General features: G+C 38.5%; 1 non-coding gene and 1 pseudogene across 1 annotated transcript; one reads left to right on the top strand and one right to left on the bottom strand.

Moving 5' to 3' along the window:
* Positions 1 to 9897: 9897 nt before the first annotated feature.
* LOC122737439 lies at positions 9898 to 10004 on the bottom strand. The gene has a single exon (XR_006354274.1). It is a non-coding gene; the product is annotated as a U6 spliceosomal RNA (small nuclear RNA).
* Positions 10005 to 18639: 8635 nt separating this feature from the next.
* Positions 18640 to 19082, top strand: LOC122752618 (annotated as a pseudogene).
* Positions 19083 to 22215: the final 3133 nt, after the last annotated feature.

Here is a 22215-nt window from a genome sequence, read left to right on the forward strand (position 1 = left end):
AGCGAGGTGGTTGTTATTGTTTGTCCTTTGTTTCAAAGTGGACCAATGACATCGAGATTCATGCATGAATTGGATTTAAGTGAGACAGAGTTGTACAGTCATCAGTCTTACTCTCTCTTCCTGAGTCATCAAATCTAGGGGTAAGACAAAAGTCAGGATGACCAGTAATCGCCCAGGATGCAGTGGATGACCTTGACATCTACAGTGTCTGGCCAAACTCTAAGCATTCCACGGCACCTGAGTCAGCTACCTTCATGATCTTTGAAGTAAATTGTTCTCGTCTACCCTTCTACCAGGGGAAGTCTTCACATGCTTGGGGTAGATAGCCACCTAACTCACCAATGGGTTTGAAGCTTGTTAGTTACCCTCAACTTGCTTTAGCCCATCTGCCAAGAGAGTTTTATCCAAATATGGCTGCTGCACATTCTATGGCTTCTTTGGAGACACAGATGATAGCTACCACTTAGGTGGTAGTGAAGATAGAGCATTGAATATGGTGTCAGGAAGACCTGAGTTCAAATATGACCTCAAACACTTACTAGTACTGTAACCCTGAGCAATTCAATTAGCCTCCATTTACCTCAGTTTCCTCAACTGTAAAATGGAGATAATAATAGTACCTACCTCTGTAGTGAGGATCAATTAAAATAATATTTATCAAGTGCTTAGCACAGTACCTGGCATATAGTTGGCACTTAATAAATGCTTGTTTCCTCCTTCTTTCCTTGAACAACAAGCATTCTTCAGCCATTTGGTTTTTCCTATGTGGATAGTTAAATTGAACTCTTTTGAATGAATATGAATATCCTTTAGAGGCTCTATGATATTCTGAACCTTGATTAAATCAGCATGAAGTCATTGCAAACAGGAGTAGCCTTTGTATACTTTTTTGTAGGGCAATGAGGGTTAAGTGACTTGCCCAGGGTCACACAGCTAGTAAGTGTCAAGTGCCTGAGGCTGGATTTGAACTCAGATTCTCCTCAATCCAGGGCTGGTGCTTTATCCACTGCATCACCTAGCTGCCCCCCCCCCCGCCCACTTTGTAGACTTTTTAAGTGCAACAAAATGCCTTGGGAATGAGCCAGTTATGTAACAGAGATGATAGACACACATTCCTCTTCTTTCTCACTGTAGTTCTTGAATCTTACTTATCATCTAGAGTGATAGATTTCTAGAGCTGAAAGGAATCTTAGATTAATTCAGCATTTTATAGATGAAATTAAGGATCAGAGAAGTTGTCACTTGCCAGAAGGTTACACAACAATTGGTAAGTGATTGGTGATTAAAATCTAAGACTACCTGAAAAGTCTACCTGTCCATTGCTCTTTCCATTATACTAAGCTGCCTCTCCCCTTTTATTTGTGCAGTATCCTTGTCTCTTAAGTATACTTAAGATTCTGTCCTTGCTTTCAACATATGAATATGTTGATTATTTCTTAGGTAATAGAGATTTATTAACTTTATCTATTGATGATAAGATGTTAAATTAACTTTGTTGTGAAATGCCCTTTCAGTCTCTGTTTAATATTTTCCAATAAAACGAAAACATTGTGGCCAAAACATATAGCATTCCATTTTCCTGGCTCCATTCTGACTGTGGAGGTGGTAGAAATACACACAGTTCCTGGATACTGATTCAGTGATTCAGAGATGCTTCTGTTAAGATTTGTAGCTCCTGGATGAACTCTGACCTGGATGCCATTGAAGAAAGGGTTTCTAGATCTGCCTTTCTAACTTTTTCAGTGATCTTTCAAGTCAAGTCAACAAGCATTTATTAAGTGCCTACTCTGTGCCCAGTTCCTCAAATACAGGGTCATGCGGGAAGTCCAAGTATGTAAAAATCAGAGAATCATAATGTAAACGTTACTTCAAGGACTTTCATGACATGAAGAAACTAGATACCTTCCAGGGAACTTAACTGTGTCTATGGTCTCAGATACTTCCACCAATGAAAACTAGGAAAATATCTGCAAAGCACTATCCCAAATGCTGTGTTTTCTGCACTTACAAGCATAACATTCAGAATGTTACAAAATAATGTGTTACTAAAAAGAAAAGAAAAACTTTTGTGAAATTAGCCCCTATTAGTGTCAAGGATTTCAGAATATAAATCCAATAGACACTCAATCCTAACCACAAGAAGCTTTTTGGCTGTCTCCATATAAGTCATATTTGTACTCATTGTTTTCTGCTAGTGAGCTCCCCCATTACCTTCCAATGTCTGTCCCCCAACTCTAAGAGCCTAAGGAAGACACTGTGCTAAGCATTGGTATATGAAGACAAAAGGCAGCCCTCTCATGTAATTCTGAGCAAATCACTTAGCTCTGTTTGCCTCCATTTCCTCATATGTTAAATGAGCTGCAAAAGAAACTACAAATGGGATCATAGAGTTGGACATGACTGAAAATGACTAAACCACAACAATTATAATTTAGGGCTAAATTATACAATACATAACTTATAAGTTATTTAGAAATTCAATGGAGAAGAGGTACCAGTGAGGGTGGAAACAATCAACAAAGGCTTCTTAGAAAAGGTAAATTTAAGCTAGGTCTTGAAAATAGGGTTAGATATAGGTAGATGGAAAAGAAAAGCAAGGGTCTTCCAGGTAAGCTAGGTATATACTCATCTTATCTTTTCTATGAGACTGATGGTGTTGTTTAGATGTACCCTCTGTGATTGTAAATATTATTCTATATACAAATCATTCCCAAATTGATAAATGGCCAAAGGATATGAACAGATGGTTTTCAGATGAAGAAATTAAAACTATCTATAGTCTTATGAAAAAATGTTCTAAATCACTATTGATCAGAGAAATGCAAATTAAAACAACTCTGAAGTACCACCTCATACCTATCAGATTGACTAATATGACAAAAAAAAAGAAAATGATAAATTTTGGAGATTTGGGGAAATCAGAACTATAATACATTGTTGGTAGAGTTGTGAACTAATTCAACCATTCTGGAGAGCAATTTCAAACTACTTCCAAAGGGCAATCAAATTCTACATTCCCTTTGATCCAGCAATACTGCTACTAGGTCTATATCCCAAAGAGATCATAAAAATGGGGAAAGGACCTACATATATAAAAATATTGATGGCAGTTCTTTTTGTGGTGGCAAAGAATTGGAAACTGAGTATGTGCCCATTAATTGGGGAATAGCTGAACAAGTTGTGGTATATGAATGTAATGGAAAACTATTGTGCTATTAGAAATAATGAGCAGGAGGATTTCAGAAAAACCTGGAAAGACGTGAATGCTGAATGAAGTGAGCAGAACCAGAGGAACATTATACACAATAATAGCAACATTATGTGATGATCAACTGTGGTAGACTTAGCTCTTTTCAATTCCAAAAGACACAATGGAAAGTGCTCTCCACATCCAGAACAAGAACTAGGGAGTCTAAATGAAGATGGAGGCATAACATTTTCATGTGTTTTATTTTGTTTTTTCTTTCTTGTGGTTTTTCCCTTTTGTTCTGAGTTTTCTTTTGTAACATGACTACTGTGGAAATATGTTTAACATGATGGTACTGTATAACTTATATCAGATTGCTTGCTGTCTTGGAGAGGGAGGAGGGAGAAAATTTAGAACTTAAAATCTTGCAAAAAATGTTGAAAACTACAAATGTAATGATAAAAAACAAAAAGAGTGAGAACCAAAATGTAAATATTATTCTATATTATTCAATATTTCTCTATATTATTAAATATTTCCCCCTCTATGGTTCTGCTATCAAGAGGGTTTTTTAGGAGTTAAACATCTAGGCATTCCTGGAAGACTGAGTAGATCTTTTTTAAAACTATATTTCTACAATTTGGAAAGATCTAAAGACCTCTGATCAGTGCAGTGACCAACCAAGATTCCAGATGATGCATGCTACCCATCTGCTGACAGAGAACTGATAGACTCAAGATGCAGAATGAGACACGTTTTCAGACAAAGTCAATGGAATGTGTTTTGCTTGATTATGCAAATTTGTTAGAAGGGTTTGATTTTTTTTTAATTTGGCGAAAGAGGTAGAAGAAAAGGAGAAGGTATGGACAGGGTTGCCCCTCTACTGTCCAGAAAATGAATAAATGATAGAAAAACCTGTGAATAATTAAAACATTTTTTTAAAATACAAGAACAGAAGGAAGGACAAAAGGAACCACAAACAAATATGACAGCTTTGAAAGTTACATGTTGAATGTGTTATATAACTGAGAAGGAAGTTGTGCATAATAGAGACTCACAGTTTCATATAGAGTCTTTTTTTCCCCTTTCTATTATGTATATTGAAATGGGAAAGCAAGAGAAAGCAAGTTGGAAAAAAGGGAAAGCAAGGGAAGGTAAGGGAATATACATATTGTATTCAACTAATGGATAGATGAGCTAAGATCTGGACCATTATCACTGAGGAGCAAAATAAAAAGGAAAAAAATCAGATTCCTATGTTTGGAAGAAATCCAATTTAATATTTGGTACTTGAATTAATACTGAGGAAAGTTTATAATATTGCCAAATTCAAGCATTTCCTGGATTTGTGTTTTTGTTATAATTTTTCCCCAACACACTTACTAATATGCCACGCAAATAACTGCTAAATAATTATTAGAATTTATAAATGTCTTAGTTTTACATAGGTGAAGACCTCAGTAAGAAGTCAATATACTTTTCAATCAGTCTGTGAGGAATAAAATAACAGCCTTCATTACAACACTATGGACTGACTGTTCATTTGAATTTTTCATCTAATGTCAGGCAGCAGATAGAGCACCCCACACTGTGCTTTGCACCAAGGAGGCAATCAGCTAATGTCTGCTGAATGATCAAAGGAGATAATGTAGGTAAAGCACTTTGAATGAATGTTGTCCTAAGTTGATCACATATTTTATTTAGGTAGGAAACATGTTGTACTGTTCTTGGGTCTGCTCAATTCAAAGCTAAGAAAGAACTGGGACTAAGTAGGGTCCCTAATTGAACCCTTACCAATTTGGGGATCATAGAGAGGTATACCTAAGATATTCATATAAAGTAAGCAGAAACAGGAAATAAATACATACAATGACTACAATAATGTAAAGAAAAAGAATACTAAAAACAAGTCAAGCACTATGCAATTTCAATAACCAATCTTGTCTCTCCCCAAGAGATAAGGAAATTAATTTTCTCCTTTTTATTGGAGAAGTGCTGGATTATGGGTACAAACTGTTGAATACCCCATTCAACAAGCCTGCTATATTGTTGGTTGTTTTTGTTTAACAGTTTTTCTTTGTTTTAAGAGAATGTACTTGAGGTGTGGCGGAGAGGAGGAGAAGGCTGAGTATCAGGGAGGTTATAGCTGGAAATGACTATGATGTAAAACTGTGGTGTTGCACTCAAATGGAAATAGGGGCCAATAAATCATACATAAGAATCCTTCTGGACTATATACTGACTTGAAAAACCACATATTAATATTATCTATGTTTTATTGTACTTTTACTTATCTTGGTAAATATTTCCCAATTACATTTTAATCTGGTTCAGGCTACACACAGAAGTGTTGTGGGCCACATATAAAACATCTGCACTTTTTTTTCCTAAGAAGCTGAACATATGGAGATCAACAACTTAGCCCAAATTATCTAAAACTATGAACCAGTGAGATAAGTAGAAATTTATGAAAGGCAGGAGGTAGGAAGTAGTATCCAAAGCAGACATAAATTAACAATGAAAAATTACAACAAAGTCTGGTGTTTGGGCTTAAAGAGAAGAAACAATGGTTTGTTAAACACAGCGCATAATTGCCTATAGTTTTTATATGAAATAGTGACTTTTTAATGACTCATCAAAATTCAACAACCAGATTTTTAAAAGTTCAATCAGTGACATAATGTAATTCTGAAACTTAACTACTACTGGCCCTGGAGTTTGCAGCTTGAAATTTTCTCTAGCAGTAGTCTGTGGACTCAATCAATCAATACTTCATTTTCTGTGTTCAAAAAATTTAGGTGGGTCCCTTGTATTATTGTTCTTGCAATATGATATTAATTTTTTTAAATTTAGCATATTCTCCTGGGAGAACTATTATACTACTTGTTATGTCCACATATACCATCTTCAAGACCACTTACTCTGACTTTTATAGAAGGCATGTGCTCTCTCAAAGTCTTTGTCTTTCAATTCTTTTTCACCAAGTTTTCTTCTGCTTAAACATTTTCTAATTCCAAATCTTTCATTGTTTTTCAGATCCCCCACTTTTTGGGAAAGATTCTTCACTGTGAGTCCTAAGGCATCTACACTGCTGTTTTTTGTTTTGTTTTGTTTTTGTTTTTGTTTTTTGTTTATTTTAGTTTAGTTTAGTTTTTGCAGGGAGATGAGGGTTAAGTGATTTGCTCAGGGTCACACAGCTAGTAAGTGTCAAGTGTCTGAGGCCAGATTTGAACTCAGGTCCTCCTGAATCCAGAGCTGGTGTTTTATACACTGTGCCACCAAGCTGCCCCCATACACTACTGTTTATCTTCATTAATTCTGCTTTGAAAACACTGACTTATGACCGAATTTCCATTTTAACAACTTCTTTAAAAGTTGAATATCTCTTTTGAACCAATCTGGGGTTACTTCTTGTTTCATGATCTTGGAATGTTTTGTAGAATTATCTTTTCCATTTTGTATTTCATTATCATTTTCCTTTGCAGTACAACACTTTTTAACTTGTACAGCTTATTTTTGGAATTTTTACTCATTTTTTCTTCTTTTCTTTTATGAGTCTCACTATTAGTTAATCTGCTTGTGAGATAGGCTTATGGCTAACATTTCTCTCTCAAACTTTTTGTCTTTGGGTCTTTTTCTTATAATATAAACAAGTAGCTTTTTTCTCTCACTCTTTTCCTTTCCTCTCTCCCCTCCTTTCCATACTTCATTTCTACTACTGTCATTGACTTTTTTCTTTTTTTGCGGGGCAATGAGGGTTAAGTTACTTTCCCAGGGCCACACAGCTAGTAAGTGTCAAGTGTCTGAGGCTGGCTTTGAACTCAGGTCCTCTTGAATCCAGGGCCAGTTCTTTATCCACTGAGCCACCTAGCTTCCCCCAACATTGACTTTTTCTCTGGCATGATTTCTTCTCCATCACCAAAAATTAGGGATGTCAGAGCCCAGCTAACTCCCTTCCCATACTAAGTTTCAGAAGGAAAAGACTAACCCTAGTTCAGATTCTATTCCCCTTTCTCTCAGGGCACAGAAGTCCTTTCCCCTCTTCTCTGTGCAGTAGCATCTCTCTCCCACCTACCTCCCATACAAATTATACTCTCTTTCCTTTATAATGCTTGGCAAAATCAATGTCAATGTCTTCCAACTCTTGTAGGAGAGAGTAGTGGGATTGAGAGAGAGTTCAGACCAAGTTAGTGACCAGCAGTGGGGTGAACTGGGGATGAAGATAGTGAATTAGAGTTTTAAATATTTAAGTTCTCAGATGTTATTTCATAAGGTTCTTACCTTATACAATGTATTCTTTCTTTTTATCACAGACTCAGTTTAATTTGCTATACATTTGGCACATATTTACTTCTTCAGGGGCTTTCTAGGTTGGAGGGATTTTTAGAAAACAGCTGTTTCAATGATTGTTGTTCACCCTTCATTTTCAAAGAGGACAGATAACATCATGGTGGATATCTTGACAACAGCAACAAAAATTCCAACTATTCTGCCATCTTGTCAATTCTATTACTTAAATTAAAACTGATGAAGTCACTTGAAAGTTTTTGTAAGATGACATTTAGTCAGGATACTAAGAGCTCTGATTATGTTTTTCACTGTCTTCATTCTTCTTTGTGTCTATTTTTATAATCTATAATATTTGTCATTAGAGTTTGCTTTTGAAATGGAACTAAACCAACATGTCAGACGTTTGTTGTTCACAGTCATGTATACTTCACTAAGTGTCATGAATATATTCATATTCTTATTCTGACTCTCTGGCTATGTGTCCACTTGGATCTTTCTCCTAAGCACTTTCTTGTACCATGCTGAGACTACTAAGGGTTCATAACTACTCCATTCAGATAGAGCATCTGCCAGGGTTTGTCATCGATGACAATAGACACAAAAATAGAATTGTAGAGAGATACTAGGATCAGCATTCATTCAAACTCACTGGCTTGTTAAACAGGGTGGAAGGTCTTCTGCCCCTGTGAAGTATCTTAATTCTCTGGTCTTCTCTTTTTTCTTGTCAAACTACTGGAGGATGCTTACCTGAACATACTCCTTTTTACATACACTAATTCACTCATTAAGTCCATTGATTCACATTCAGCTCCTATATAGTCAAATCACTCTCTAATAAAATTTTCTCTCCCTCTTGGACTCACACTACTAATCACTTCAAATGTAACACAAACTTTCCATTTTCACCCCATTCTCCAGAGCCTTCCTATTCCACAACCTCAAAGGATGATTTGGTAGGCAGACCTGATCCACCAATTAACAGGTTGGGAGTTAATCCTGAGTACTCCTTTATATTGGGGGAGGGGGAATGTTAAACAAGCAACTAGGAGCCCAACACAATATCTGAGGCTGCTTCCTAAAACCTGTAAACAGTCCCAGGGTATAATTGTCAGCTATGGGCATCTGAGAGCAGCTGTGTCTTTGAACCTCTGGCACACAGCTATTCCTCCTTCATAGGCTTCCTCAACCTCTGACACAATAATTTCGTGGTACTAACTTATGATAGCATGCAAGAAAAGAAATTCTTTGTTTTAAAGGTTTTGAGAAAGATGTATCTCAAAAGAGTTTTTGCTGGTTAAATTGAGGGTACTGAAAAAAAAATCCAATCCATGTTCTTTCTCTGGACCCATCATATTTTCATTTGATTGTCAACTGGATAAATATTCTTTCACTCTGCCCCTAAGTATTTTGCTCTTCTGTGACAGGCAAACAAATATTGGTCTCAGAAATACTGTCTTTCATTTAAGCAATTTATATCAGTCATATCCTTGCCAGGTGAAGCTAACCTCATGTTGCCAATTCATTTTCCATCTGTGATTGTGTATGAAATGTTCATATTTCCCAGCACTTTTACTTCAATGAGCATCAACTCGGTCTTTCTTTCTCCTGTGCAGACCTAATTTTTCTTTTTGTTTTTAAGCTATTTCCAAAAGGGTATAAAGCCCTGAAAAAACTATTTGCCTTCCTAAGTCCTTGGTATCATTTTGGAATTCATCCAGGTTTTCTCCAACTGGTACTAAATACACGGTCTTTTCACAGCAGCCAGCTATCTAGGATTGCTGAAAGCACTGTGAATCATGGAACAGGGCTATCTAGAATTGCAGGTGATCCAAAGGGCAACGGGAAGATGCCTTGGGGATGGAAGAAGGCACAGTGACTTATGCATGAAGAGTGGTACAATGGTGTAAAAGATAGCATCAAGGAAATGCACAAACACACAAACTATATAACCATAAGAGGAGTTTGGCTCTTGTAGCAAGAATAAGAAATAATAAATGAACTATCCAAGTGTTATCTTGGTATCCTAGAGATTTCTATTGTTTTCTCCCCCACTGATTGAAAAGAGTGAGTGAACCAGCAAAGACTCACCTCTCCCTGACTGTCATGGCCCCAAATTTCCCACATTGTCCCATGAACAGGGCCTAGCATTTAGTGCTTCAACCTTGTACCTTATAACCTGCTGCTTCCAACCCACAGACACACACAGAAATAGATTTATATATATATGGAGATGGAGATATTGATATAGATATAGAAACAGGGCAAGCTTAGAAAATAGAATCATCCAAGAACCAGGCCTCCTTGTACCTACTGAAAAGGATACAGATTCTTTCCTCTTCTTTTCAGAATACCTGGCAAGTTGAAGGCTGCCTACCTCTAAAACAGGAGTTCTTCACTTGGGGGTGAGTGAATTTTTTTTTTAAAATATGGAACGCTTCACGAATTTGCGTGTCATCCTTGCGCAGGGGCCATGCTAATCTTCTCTGTATCGTTCCAATTTTAGTATATGTGCTGCAGAAGCGAGCACGGGGTGAGTGAATTTTTTTAAAAAATTTGAATAATTGTATTTTAATAGAATTAGGGTTTTGTGTAAGCCTATGTATTTCAAATACATTTAAAAACATTATTCTGAAAAGGGCTTTATCAGACTGACAAAGGTATCCATCACTCACTCACTCTCTCTCTCTCTCTCTCTCTCTCTCTCTCTCTCTCTCTCTCTCTCTCTCTCTCTCACACACACACACACACACACACACACACATGTTAGTAGTCCCTGGCCTAGGAGAAAACTCCCTTTCCCTGCTACCATTACCTTAGTCTCTTAGTCCTACCACCACCACCACCAGCAGCCCCATGAATCCCTGCTCTTTAGACACCCCACCTCCATTCTATTGTTAGTAAACTGCCCTTCATATCAGACCTCTTCCTTTCACATTCTTTCCATCCTGCACTCATGAAAATCTGGCTCCTTACAGAAGATGCTGTACTCATAGATATTCTCTCCAGTATTAGGTGACCCTTCTTTCATGGGACCTGGCACACTGGACCAAGAAGAGTAGGCTTGCACCTTGCTTATCACTGCAATTTACAGACTCTCCTTTTTCCACTACCATTCAATAACCTGCACTCTTCTGTGGTTTCCTCTATCCAACAAGATAACCCTATCCAGATATATGTTGCTGTTATAACCCCTAGGTTATTCATTCACACACCTTTCCCAAGAAGTTCCATACTTTACTAACAGTTTTCCTCTCTACCCCAACCCATCCTCTCACATCTAAGGACTTCAATACACATATTCTCTCAAATACTTTGGCCAGTTCATCAACCACCTCAATTTTCACGATCTGTGATTTCATTCTATTTTGGGGATCATCATACCCTTGATCTCAGTACCAATAAAAATAAGATTTTTTAAAATCCTACCCATACTTCAAGGTTCAGATCCAGGCTTTCTTTATAAAAACTTTCCTGGTCTCCACACCCCCCATCCCCCAATTTGGAAATAATTACTTCTTCCTCTGAACATCTATAACACTTTGTACCTTACCTATGTCACTTATCACATGCTGACTTATATTGTAGGTATTTTTATATATATGATTCCTGCTAAATTGTACAGTCTTTTAGGATAAGGACTCTGTGTGTGTGTGTATGTGTGTGTGTTCCTCGTTTCTGTTTGCTGGACAGTGCCAAATACAGCACCTTTTAAATAGTAAGCCCTTAGCAAGCATTTGTTATATAGCTTATTCTTTGAAGCTATCCTCCCAACCTACATCTTCACAGGCAGGCTGGGTCCCCCAAAAGGTGACTACTATGATTCCCCTCAGGGTTCGAGTAGAAGAGGTAGCTTCCTAATATTATAGCTCATAGGACCCCACTTAGGGAAGGGGGTGGGACTTCTCCTCAAGATTATTGGCTGATATACATTAGTTAATCAGACTTAATTAGCTTTTAGAAGGTAGTATTTACTAAAGTGGCATTATAAGTGCATTTGGTATAAAACATCTTCCCCTCCAAGATTTATGATACACTCTGTCTCACTGATACATAGGAAGTCCAGGAGAAAGTAGATTTAAGCTTAGAGAGTCCATGTGGCAAAGGAGTAATTCAAACTTCCTTGTTGCTGAAAGTTTGCTTCTCCCCTTTCTGGGGTCCTCATGAAGTTACCTTTAGGCATACTATAGCTTCTCTGCCAGACTCCTTATAGATATTTGAAATGGAATTTCTACAGTGTGCCTAGTTGTCCTCCATTCATATGCAGACATTTGTCAGCTATTCTAGAGACAATGCTAGAATCGGGATGTCAATTATCTGACTGAAGTTCACAAGCTTCTGCTCTGGTTAAGGTAGGAGGAAAGGAGACCAGAAACAAAACCAAGAGTCTCCCCACCCTCACCTTCACCCCTACTCCCACCTCCCATGTGTTTCCTTCTCAGAAGCTTGACTAGAAGGGCTCTCTTCTATGCCAGCAGACATTCAAACTCCCAATTCTCAACTATTTTTTTCTGATTTTATACAAGTCCCACAAGGTGTGACCAAGTCCCTCAACCAATCTGGACCCACTTCCTTTTACATGTAGTTGAAATCTTTTGATTGATTGGTTAATTTAAGGTATCCAGGATTTTTTCCACATCTAATAAACAACAGAAATTATCCTCACCAGACAAAGGTATCAGAATATGAAGCATCTTGTCCCTTTTCTTTACATGGCATCATTGAGTGATTGAGCCTTACTCTTATAACTCAACAAATGGATGAAATGGATGCTTCTAAAGTCCTTGAAAATAGGCCAACTGCCCCCCAACTATATACCATGACTTCCACAATTTGTTCAACAAGTTCCTTACATCTTTAAAGATAAACCAGTCCAGTCCCCTGTCATAACAGTCTAATAATGAAGATTTCTGAAACTGGTAGTGCTAGGGATCATCAGATGGAGTAGCAAGTATCCTGCATTGCTGTTTGTCCTTCTTTCCCAAAGAGAACCATGACATGGGGATGATATCATGAATTGGATTTTTTAAGTGAGGGAGGGCTGTACAAGGTCACCAACCTCACTCTCTCCTCCAGAGCCATATGGATCCAGTGACAAGAGATATATATATATCAGGATGGCTGGAGATGGCCAGGATGTTTAAGGCAATTGGGGTTAAGTGACTTGCCATGGGTCACACAGCTAATAAGTGTCTGAGGTAAGAATTGAACTCAGGTCCTCCAACTTCAGGGCCAGTCCTCTATCCACTGTGCCACCTAGCTGCCCCTTATCCAGTATTACTCCTTTCACAATGTCATAGTTAACACCTGACGCATTATAATTATCAGGCTAGAAGAGATACTAAAAACTCATCCTCACTCCCCAAATACCTTGCCCATAAAGGATTACTCCCCAAATGGGTCGGGTGAATGGAATGGGATACTCTCAACTCAATAATGTGGTCCCCATGGAGATGCATAGACTGGATAGAGCTATCTATCTATATGGTTCTTATTCATATAATGGGGTCAGATAAACCTACCTACAAACCCAGATGCATAAGTCACTTCTTCTTGGCAGAGCTTCCAAAGTGAAGATAATGCCTCACCTTTGTTGGAGGGGGAAAGGAAGAGTAAACATCATTTGAAGCCTATGATCTAGGTGGACCAGAAGTAGTAAGTAGAGTTTGTTGATATTTTTGCTCTTTCACCTTCCTTCCTTCCTTCCTACCTCACTGTCCTGACTGTAGGTTGCTGAGTGAGTCAGAGCCCAGAAGCTCCTCTCCTACTTTTCCATTCCTCTTCAAGCTGTGTATGAAACTGGCAGCCCTCAGCTGAGTTTCAGGACTTCCCTTTCCTGCCTGCGCCTTCCCTTCTGGTGGCTCTGAAGAGAAGTAGCCCTTTAGCTGGGTTCAGTGGGCCACAGTTATTGTCCTGGATCTGTTCTGACTTGAATATGAGTCAAGTGGCAGAGGCCTGATTTTGCTACCTTAACATTCAAAGCCCTTCACAATCTGGCCACAACCTATCTCTTCTGCCTTATTGTACATTACTCCTCTCATACCCCGTGATCCAGCCAAACTGGCCTTATCTCTGTTCCTCACATAGGACATCTATCTCCATGCCTTTGCACTGGCAGCCTTCCATGCCTGGAGCACACTCCCTCCTCACCTCTGCCACATAGAATCCCTTTCTTCCTTCCAAACACGGCTTAAGTGTCACCTTCTATATAAAGGCTTTCATTTCCCTCTCCTCACTAGTGCTCATGCTCACACTACTCTGTACTTTATTACCCTTTATGTATTTGCATTTATTCTCTTTACATTAATTCTGTATATACTTATATGTGTCCTTATCATCTTCATTGTTGGAGTGTAAGCTTCTTGTGAGTAGGAATTGTTTAATTTACTGCATTTTTATCTCTGTAGCCTGGACATAGTAGACACTTAAAATACTTGTAGATTAAATGATATTTTTTTCTCTGCTTAAAAAAAAAAATCTATGTCCACTAAGACCATCTTGGATTTAGAATCTAGGCTTGTAATCAATCTATCTAAATCTTCTTTACAGAAATATATGCCTGCCTTATATGTGTTTAGAGTCCTCGGAAACTTTTTTGATAGTGGCATGTTTTAAGTCAAGGACTCCCTAATATAAGATGTGCTATGGTCCTTATTATAAACTCTCTTCCTAGAGAAAAAAATTAGTATTCTTCCATGTCTGGAGGAGGAAAGGGTAGGGAAGATTTAGCTTTACAGAGATGCCGTGACTATGGTTTAAAATGATCCCAGGAGGTTTAAAGGCATCCCAAATATCTGTTGACACTCTAAAAGATTTGGGAGGAGGGGGATACAGAAGATTCAATAGATGGTAAAAGTTGGAGGTTTCTCTTCTTTTTGGCATGCACGGTAATACAGCACTCCAGTTAGTCTGGCAGAGTAGAGATTATTAGCCCCATTTTACAGATGAAGAATCTGAGATTAAGAGATCATGTGTTTTATCAAAGGTCTCAGGTAAAAAGTAGCAGCACGATAACAAGAACCCACTTCTCCTAACTCCTTTTCCCGTGCTTTTCCCTCTGCATCATGTTGTTTATTGACTTGACAATGACACCAATAGATTGAGAATATATAACTACCATTGCATAAATAATGAATTGAAGAAATATTTCATTCAACTCTTTCTTTTTTTCCTTTGTCTAACTATTTGCACATAAACCTTTAGAAATAAATCATTAGGGGGCAGCTAGGTGGTACAGTGGATAGAGCACCAGCCCTGGGAGTCATGAGTACCTGAGTTCAAATCCGGCCTCAGACATTTGACACTTACTAGCTGTGTGACCCTGGGCAAGTCACTTAACCCCAATTGCCTCACGAAAGAAAGGAAGGAAGGAAGGAAGGAAGGAAGAAAGAAAGAAAGAAAGAAAGAAAGAAAGAAAGAAAGAAAGAAAGAAAGAAAGAAAGAAAGAAAGAAAGAAAGAAATCATTCAAATGTTTTCACATGTGAAGGGCACAGAGTATCAGCCAACCACCAACTTCTGCCCCCTCCCCACTCTAATTTTTTAGTGCCTGCTTATGATTTTTTTAACTTCAAGACAGTTTTTATGACCTGGTGCAAGTCACCAAGGAGAATGAAGGAAATTGGAAAAGCAAATGTAAGGGGTGGGTATTTATTCACAGCTTCAAAAATTGCTCATTATAGATTCTAATCATGTAGCAAATACACTGCTTGCACCTTGAAATAGGAAAGAGGTAAGTGGACTTCAGTAATCCTAGTTTAGGTAGGAGTTAGGGCAGGGGGACTTTCCCTTAAGAAGGAAAGAAAATCTTGATATTTTACTGAGACATTCATTTGTGTACCATCTAAGCAGAGGGCCAATTGTTAAATTTTCTATATGAGTAATGACCATGACAATAACAATAATAACGATAATAACACATAGCATTTGCTTTGTGCAAGGCACTATGCTAAGAATTTTACAATTATCTCATTTGATCCTCACAACAGCTCCAGGAGATCGAGGCTATTATTAGCCCCATTTTACAGATGAGAAAACTGTGGCAAACAGAGATTAAGTCTCTCACCCAGGGTCACACAGATAAGTGTCTGAAACCAAATTTTAACTTAGGTCTTCCTTACTCCAGACCCAGCACTTTGACCAGTGTGCCACCTAGCTGCCCAAAGTGATCTTTTTCCCCCCAGTTGCTGTTTATACCTTGAAACAGAAAATACTACAAATTAGGGTTTAGTTTATTGTTTTGTTGGCTGTCCAAATATAAGAAAGTGATGAAGAAATTGTTAATAACACTGATTAATTGGAAAAGTGTGGTGTGAGTACATTTTCCCACCCAGAAAGCCAATTGTTAAACAGTGACCAGCACACTGCTACATCCAGGTAACAAGAGAATCTGGAAATATGCTGACTAGTTCCAAGGCATGTTGGCCACAGGCAGTTTCATGCAAACAATTATTGTAACTTCCCTGGAGGATGACTGCATTTGTGTCAGCAGTATCAGCAGAAAGACAAAGTTTCCAAATGACTGGAAAGGAAGTTTCTGGACCATGCTGAAGAGCTGCCCAAGATAGCAGAGCCAAGGAACAGTAAAGCACCACCTAGACCTTCCCCTTCACTAGTGCTGAATCATGGGAATTGTCTACATACCAAAGGAAGGTGGAACTTGCCAGAAGGGAAGTCATCTGGATTCTCTAGAAACCCCAGGTTCTTTCCCCACTTGGCAGGTGTCCAACACTAACACAGCACTGAAAGTATGAAGTAACTGTGAAGCCTCCTGGGGGCTCACCAGAGAGGAAAGTTCTTTTGAATGTCTATAAGCTTGCATATGAATCCTTTAATTATTCTTTGTTATGTGACCTATGTTCTGTTCCATGCCTTATTAGCTTGCTTCCAGCAAACAGACTAAAAATATCTAGATATGAGATAGAAATAAGTTGGTCATGTACAAAAATATTTATAGCAGCTCTCTTTGTGGTGACAAAGAATTAGAAATCAAGGGAATGCCCATTAATTGGGGAATGGCTAAACAAGTTGTGGTATATGAATGTAATAGAATACTATTGTGCCATAAGAAACTATGAGCAGGAGGATTTCAGAGAAATCTGGAAGGAGTTACATAAACTGATGCTGAATTAGAGGAGCAGAACCAGGAGAACATTGTACACAATAACAACAACATTGTATGATGAACAATTGTGATAGACTTGGCTCTTCTCAGCAGTGCAATGATCCAAAACAATTTCAAAGAACTCATGATAGAAAATGTTCTCAACATTCAGAAAAAAAGAACTGTGGGTTCTGAATGCAGATTGAACCATACTGTTTCTACTTTGGGGCTGGGATTTTTTTCACTTCTTTTTTAAGGTTTTCCCCTTGTACTCTGATTCTTCTTTCACAATATGACTAATGCAGAAATAAGTTTAATGTGATTATACATGTGTAACTGATATCAGATTGCTTTCCATTCTGGGAAGGAGGGAGGAAAGAGAGGCTGGGAGAAAAAATCTGAAACTAAAAATCCTATGGAAACAAATGTTGAAAACTATCCTTACATGTAACTGGAAAATAATAAAATTAAAAAAAAACAAAAAACAAGTTGGTCAGATGTTCTCAGAGGAACCCTGGCTGGGGGCAGTAGCCAGAGAGCATAATGTTACTCTGAGTAGAATGTCCTCAGTCAATACCTACATTGCTGGAAAATTTGGAAATTATGTTTTCAGGATTCAATCATGAATACAATCTCCAACTGTGAAAATACTACTATTAGACATCCCAATATGATAATATCTTCTCTCCAGTATTAACAATAACAACTACAATAACAAAATCTCAAAAAGATTTTTGAATAGACATGTATTTTCTTTTTCTTCTCTCTCTCTCTCTCTCTCTTTAGAGGTGATTGGAGTTAAGTGATTTGCCCAGGGTCACACAGCTAGTAAGTGTCAAGTGTCTGAGGTCAGATTTGAACTCAGGTCCTCCTGACTTCAGGACCAGTGCTCTATCCACTGTGCCACCTAGCTGCCCCAGACATGCATTTTCAATGTGGTTCCAAGAGTAATGTCAGGAAAGTTGCTTGAACAGTATATGCTAAAGTGTCTCCACTCATTGTTAAATGTATTTCCAGTTATCTTCCTTTGTTCATCCTATCCCTCCTTCCCTCCTTCCCTTTCTTCTTTTTGTCCCTCCCTTCCTCCTTTCTTTCCTTCCTTCCACTTTTACAGAAAAACATGGTTTTTTTTTCTTTCTCCATTTCATTTGTAAATAAACTCCTCTCCTCTCCATCTTTTATTGCCCCAAAGAGTAAGGAAAGCCTAATCTCAAAGCCCACCTGAAATGCCTTTCCTAAAACCTACTATGTAGCCTCTCTCCATCACTCTTACACTTCTAATAAAGCAAATGGGATTGGGAAGAAGAAAGGAATCAGAAATAAAAAAAGAATTGTAAATTGAGTCATCTGTATTCTTCATCCTGCTTCCTTTAGCATGTGCCTCTTGTAACACTCCATCTGCTGAAAATCTCAAAGGCAAATGTTGTGAACTCTGACTTCTCGGTCTCTTATGAATACTAGGTTCTTCCCAGATTCATCTCACCACCTCCCTACCCTGGGAGAAGAAGGAGGAAACCTTATACAAGATTTGGGGATTGGGGGTGTGATCACCAGATTTGAGGAAAAAGGGTCAGGACGGGAGTGCAAATGGGCTAGGAAGAAACGAGAACTGAGGTCACCAAGATGGAGAAGGCAAGGCAGAGCCTGGCCATTGTGATGGAAAGCAACGTGGAGTGGACAAGGTCATCATCCAGAGCAGGCAGATGGGAGTGAAGCCAGGAAATTGGAAGAAGCCCTAAGCAGTGTCTCCTTCACTCCACCCCTCTTCCCTCTGCTTAGGTGATACTTTAAAAAACAACAACAGGGGGCAGCTGGGTGATGCAGTGGATAGAGCACCAGCCCTAGAATCAGGAGGACCTGAGTTCAAATCCGGCCTCAGACACTTAACACTTACTGGCTGTGTGACTCTGGGCAAGTCACTTAACCCCAATTGCCTCACAAAACAAAACAAAACAAAACAAAACAAAACCAACACACACACGCGCGCCCTTTCCGTCTCGTCTCCGAGAGTCGCTATGAGAGCAGTCCCCGCCAGGTAGGTCGCCGCTCCGCCACCCCACTGCCATGTCGGCCCATCTGCAGCGGATAATCCTCCGGAACCGCCCCGGCTTCCTCATCAAGCGCAACAAGCAGACGTATAGCACCGAGCCCAACAACTTCAAGGCCCAAAACTCGTTCCGCTATAAGGGGCTGATCCACCTGAAGAGGGTGGACATCAAGCCGGATGCCGACGGCAAGGATATCGTATTGGGGTGGTGCTGAGGTGTTGGGGAGGTCAGAGGAAGCCTGCCACTTCTTCTGTGAGGACCACCAGCAACAATAATGGCCGGGCCACGCTCAACAGCCTCCGGCACATCATCCGTAAGAACAGATATCGGAAAGGTCTCCGCATGGCTTCCCTGCACAGCGCCAGTGCCATCCTGCGGAGCCAGAAGCCAGTGGTGGTGGTGAAGAATAGAACCGGCCCACTCAAGAGTACTTACGATGTCAGGCCTGCTTTTGGCTAATAAAGTCAAACTGCTCCCCCCGCCCAAATTTTTAAGATACCATATTTTGCTATCCCAGATGCCAATAATAGTTTCTGATTCTCTTTTTTGTCAATAAATTTGTTCCCATTAGACTAACTTAGAAGAATTTACTTAGTGCTCACTGTGTGCCAGGACTGTTAAGTCCTGGAGATATGAAGAAAAGCAAAAATATGGTCCCTGCCCTCACAAAGTTAAAATTCCAATGAAGGAGACAACATGCAAAAAAAAAAATGTAGTCGTAAGATAAACAGTGCAAGTGGAAGATAATCCACAAAGAACTGAAGAAGCCAATTCTTCAGTGTTATAGACATTTTTATATGAAAAATGGGCTCCATCTTAAGGACTTCGATGAGTGATTGAAGGATGAGCTTAGGGTAAGGATTTAATCAATCAATGAGCTGGTAGTGTTTGTTAGTGAATCAATCAGGTGCCATTTGGCCAGATGATCTTTTATTTTACTTCCCCTGATGCTAAGCTGGCACATGATAGTGAGTGGGATGGATGCACCGCCCATGCCCAATTGACAAAAGATGGAGCCTGCACCTTTCTAGAGCATCTGTATTCCCCTATGTCTGTGTGTCTGTGTGTTCGGAGGCATGTGTATTCTGAAAAGGTTAGTAATGATGGCCTCCTTAAGCTACAAAACTCACTGATGTAACAGAAATCATCTAAATTGGAGGCTCTGGCAGGATGGATAATCTGCATGGTCTATTCATTAATAAGGTTGCATGATGGGCTGAAGGGAGCCAGTGGGAATCCCAGCTTGCAATCAGAGTGTGTGTGTGGAGAGGGGTGGCTCTGACGGTTTTTGCATTTCACAATCTATCATAATAGGACCCTTCAGCTCTAGCATTCGAGGTTAAAGTGTCACCCTAGCTGCTATCAAGTCACAATTTAGTTTTCTGAATGATTTTATAACTCTCCCAAGCAGGACTAAAACTTGAACCTGGAGCGCACTTAGATTTTCTGGAGACTAGTAATTCTCAAAGTGTGGTCTGGAGACTGCTAGGGGTTCAGGAGATTTTTTAAGGGGTCCATGAGGTCCATATTTTCACAATAATATGAAGATGTTTTAATTTCCAATATGTTAAACATCAATGGATACAACCCACATAAATTAAAGCTCTTGAGGAGGGGGCTCCTCAATATTTTTCAAGAGGGCAAAAGGGCCATGAGACTGAATAAGTATGAGAACCACAGCTCTAGATGAATGAACTAATTAGAGCCATGATGCCTTTTAGGGTATGCTGGTTCCAAAGGCAAAATTCTGGGCTTTGCCCTATAAGAAAGCAGGAGCTAGGAGGGACTAGAGGAGAAAACTCCATTTCCAGGCTAAAAGCAGCCAGAGAACCATTATTTGACATTTCTTAACTTGAAATTATTGTTGGGGAAAATTTCTCCTTCCTTGTCCTTTCCTCCTCATAAGGGGCATTATTCAGCTTAGAAAAGGAGTTGCAATAAAATTTTCCCCTAAGTTTTGCTTTTAAGCAATCTAGAGTCATAGAATTTTAGAAATGGATGGAATCTTAGAGGTTATCTAGTCCCATTCCCTAATTTTATAGCTACAAGTATTAAAAATAAATTTGAAAAAAAGTTGACTAGTATAAATAGGAGCCATAAAGTTGTCTATTCCCAAAGTCAATTCTGTATTTAAGTATGGGCTTCTAACTTTATCAGGGACATTTGCACATGAAAATATGTTTGCTAAACTTAGTTCCCTAGATATTATATGTAAGCCAGGAAGAACACAAACATGATTATACAAATGTAAATATGCTTTCATATACAAAAAAGGCCCTAATGAAAGCAAAGTCCTCACCAAAAAAAAAAAAAAAAAAAAAAAAGCTTTTGGAATAAAGGCTAAACAAAAGTGAATTGACTGACTTTTCCTTACAATGACTATTAGGTAGAATTCAGTCTTTAATATAGTTATACAAACCCAATGGTGAAAATAACAAAAGATTATTCTCTGACATACATCCTGGGTCATTATTTTTATTCATATTTCTGCCTAGCTATACTATATTCCAAACCTTTATGCTTTGCACCTGCTCTGGTACTCTCAAATGAAAGAACATTTTCTGGCTTCCAAATGATGAATATCCACAAACATATATATATATATGTGTCATAGCAATATCTGTGTGTTGACTCAGAGTCAAAGTTTGTATATTAGCTAACATTGAGATTATCTAGATAATCTCTAGATTAGCCAGATAACCTCAAAGTTAACTTTAAGGATTAGATAATAATAGATTGGAGAAGGTGAAAATTTCAAGAAGTTTTTGTCCTTTCTCCTTTTTTAAAAAAGAAAACAAAAAGTTATTTGTTTTTCTGTCACTCCTTCCACAAACACAGCACCCCGGGAAGTAGTGTGTATATCTACCAAAGTATCTCAGAATAACAAACTACCAGAGCATGGAAGTAGATTTAAAGATCATCTAATTCAATCCCTTTGTGCAATGCATCCCACCAATGACAGACACAACAGATCTTTAAAGTGTTGTAATATGTATATGTGTAGTATATATGTACCCATACATAAATGCATACATATATGTCAATCAATCAAGTAGTTATTAAGCACCTACTATGTACCAGGCACTGTGCTAACCACAACCAGATTTTAATCACAGGAAATAACCCTTTCAGTCTTCTTTTTTTTTTTTTTTTTTGGTGAGGCAATTGGGGTTAAGTGACTTGCCCAGAGTCACACAGCTAGTAAGTGTTAAGTGTCTGAGGCCGGATTTGAACTCAGGTACTCCTGAATCCAGGGCCGGTACTTTATCCACTGTGCCATCTAGCTGCCCCTCCCTTTCTGTCTTAGAGAGAGACAGAGACAAAGAGAGGTTATATTAAAATACTTTTGTTCAGTTAGCAGACAACTTAAAAATCAATTAAAAATACATTAGTTCGATCTGAAAATTAGTGAGAACATTTGCTAAATTATTTTCTAATTTATCTTGCTTTATTTTTTTTGTTCTTACTCAGAAATGTTTTTCAAAATCAGTATCAAAACAAAACAAAACGAAACAAAATCAGTGTCATTGTTTTTAAGCTTCATATCAAGCTCTCCCCTATGGTTGAACAGGACCTGTGCACCAGTTTTTAA

This window comes from Dromiciops gliroides, chromosome 1 (genome assembly GCF_019393635.1).
Source record: "Dromiciops gliroides isolate mDroGli1 chromosome 1, mDroGli1.pri, whole genome shotgun sequence".
Taxonomy (NCBI): Eukaryota; Metazoa; Chordata; class Mammalia; order Microbiotheria; family Microbiotheriidae; genus Dromiciops; species Dromiciops gliroides.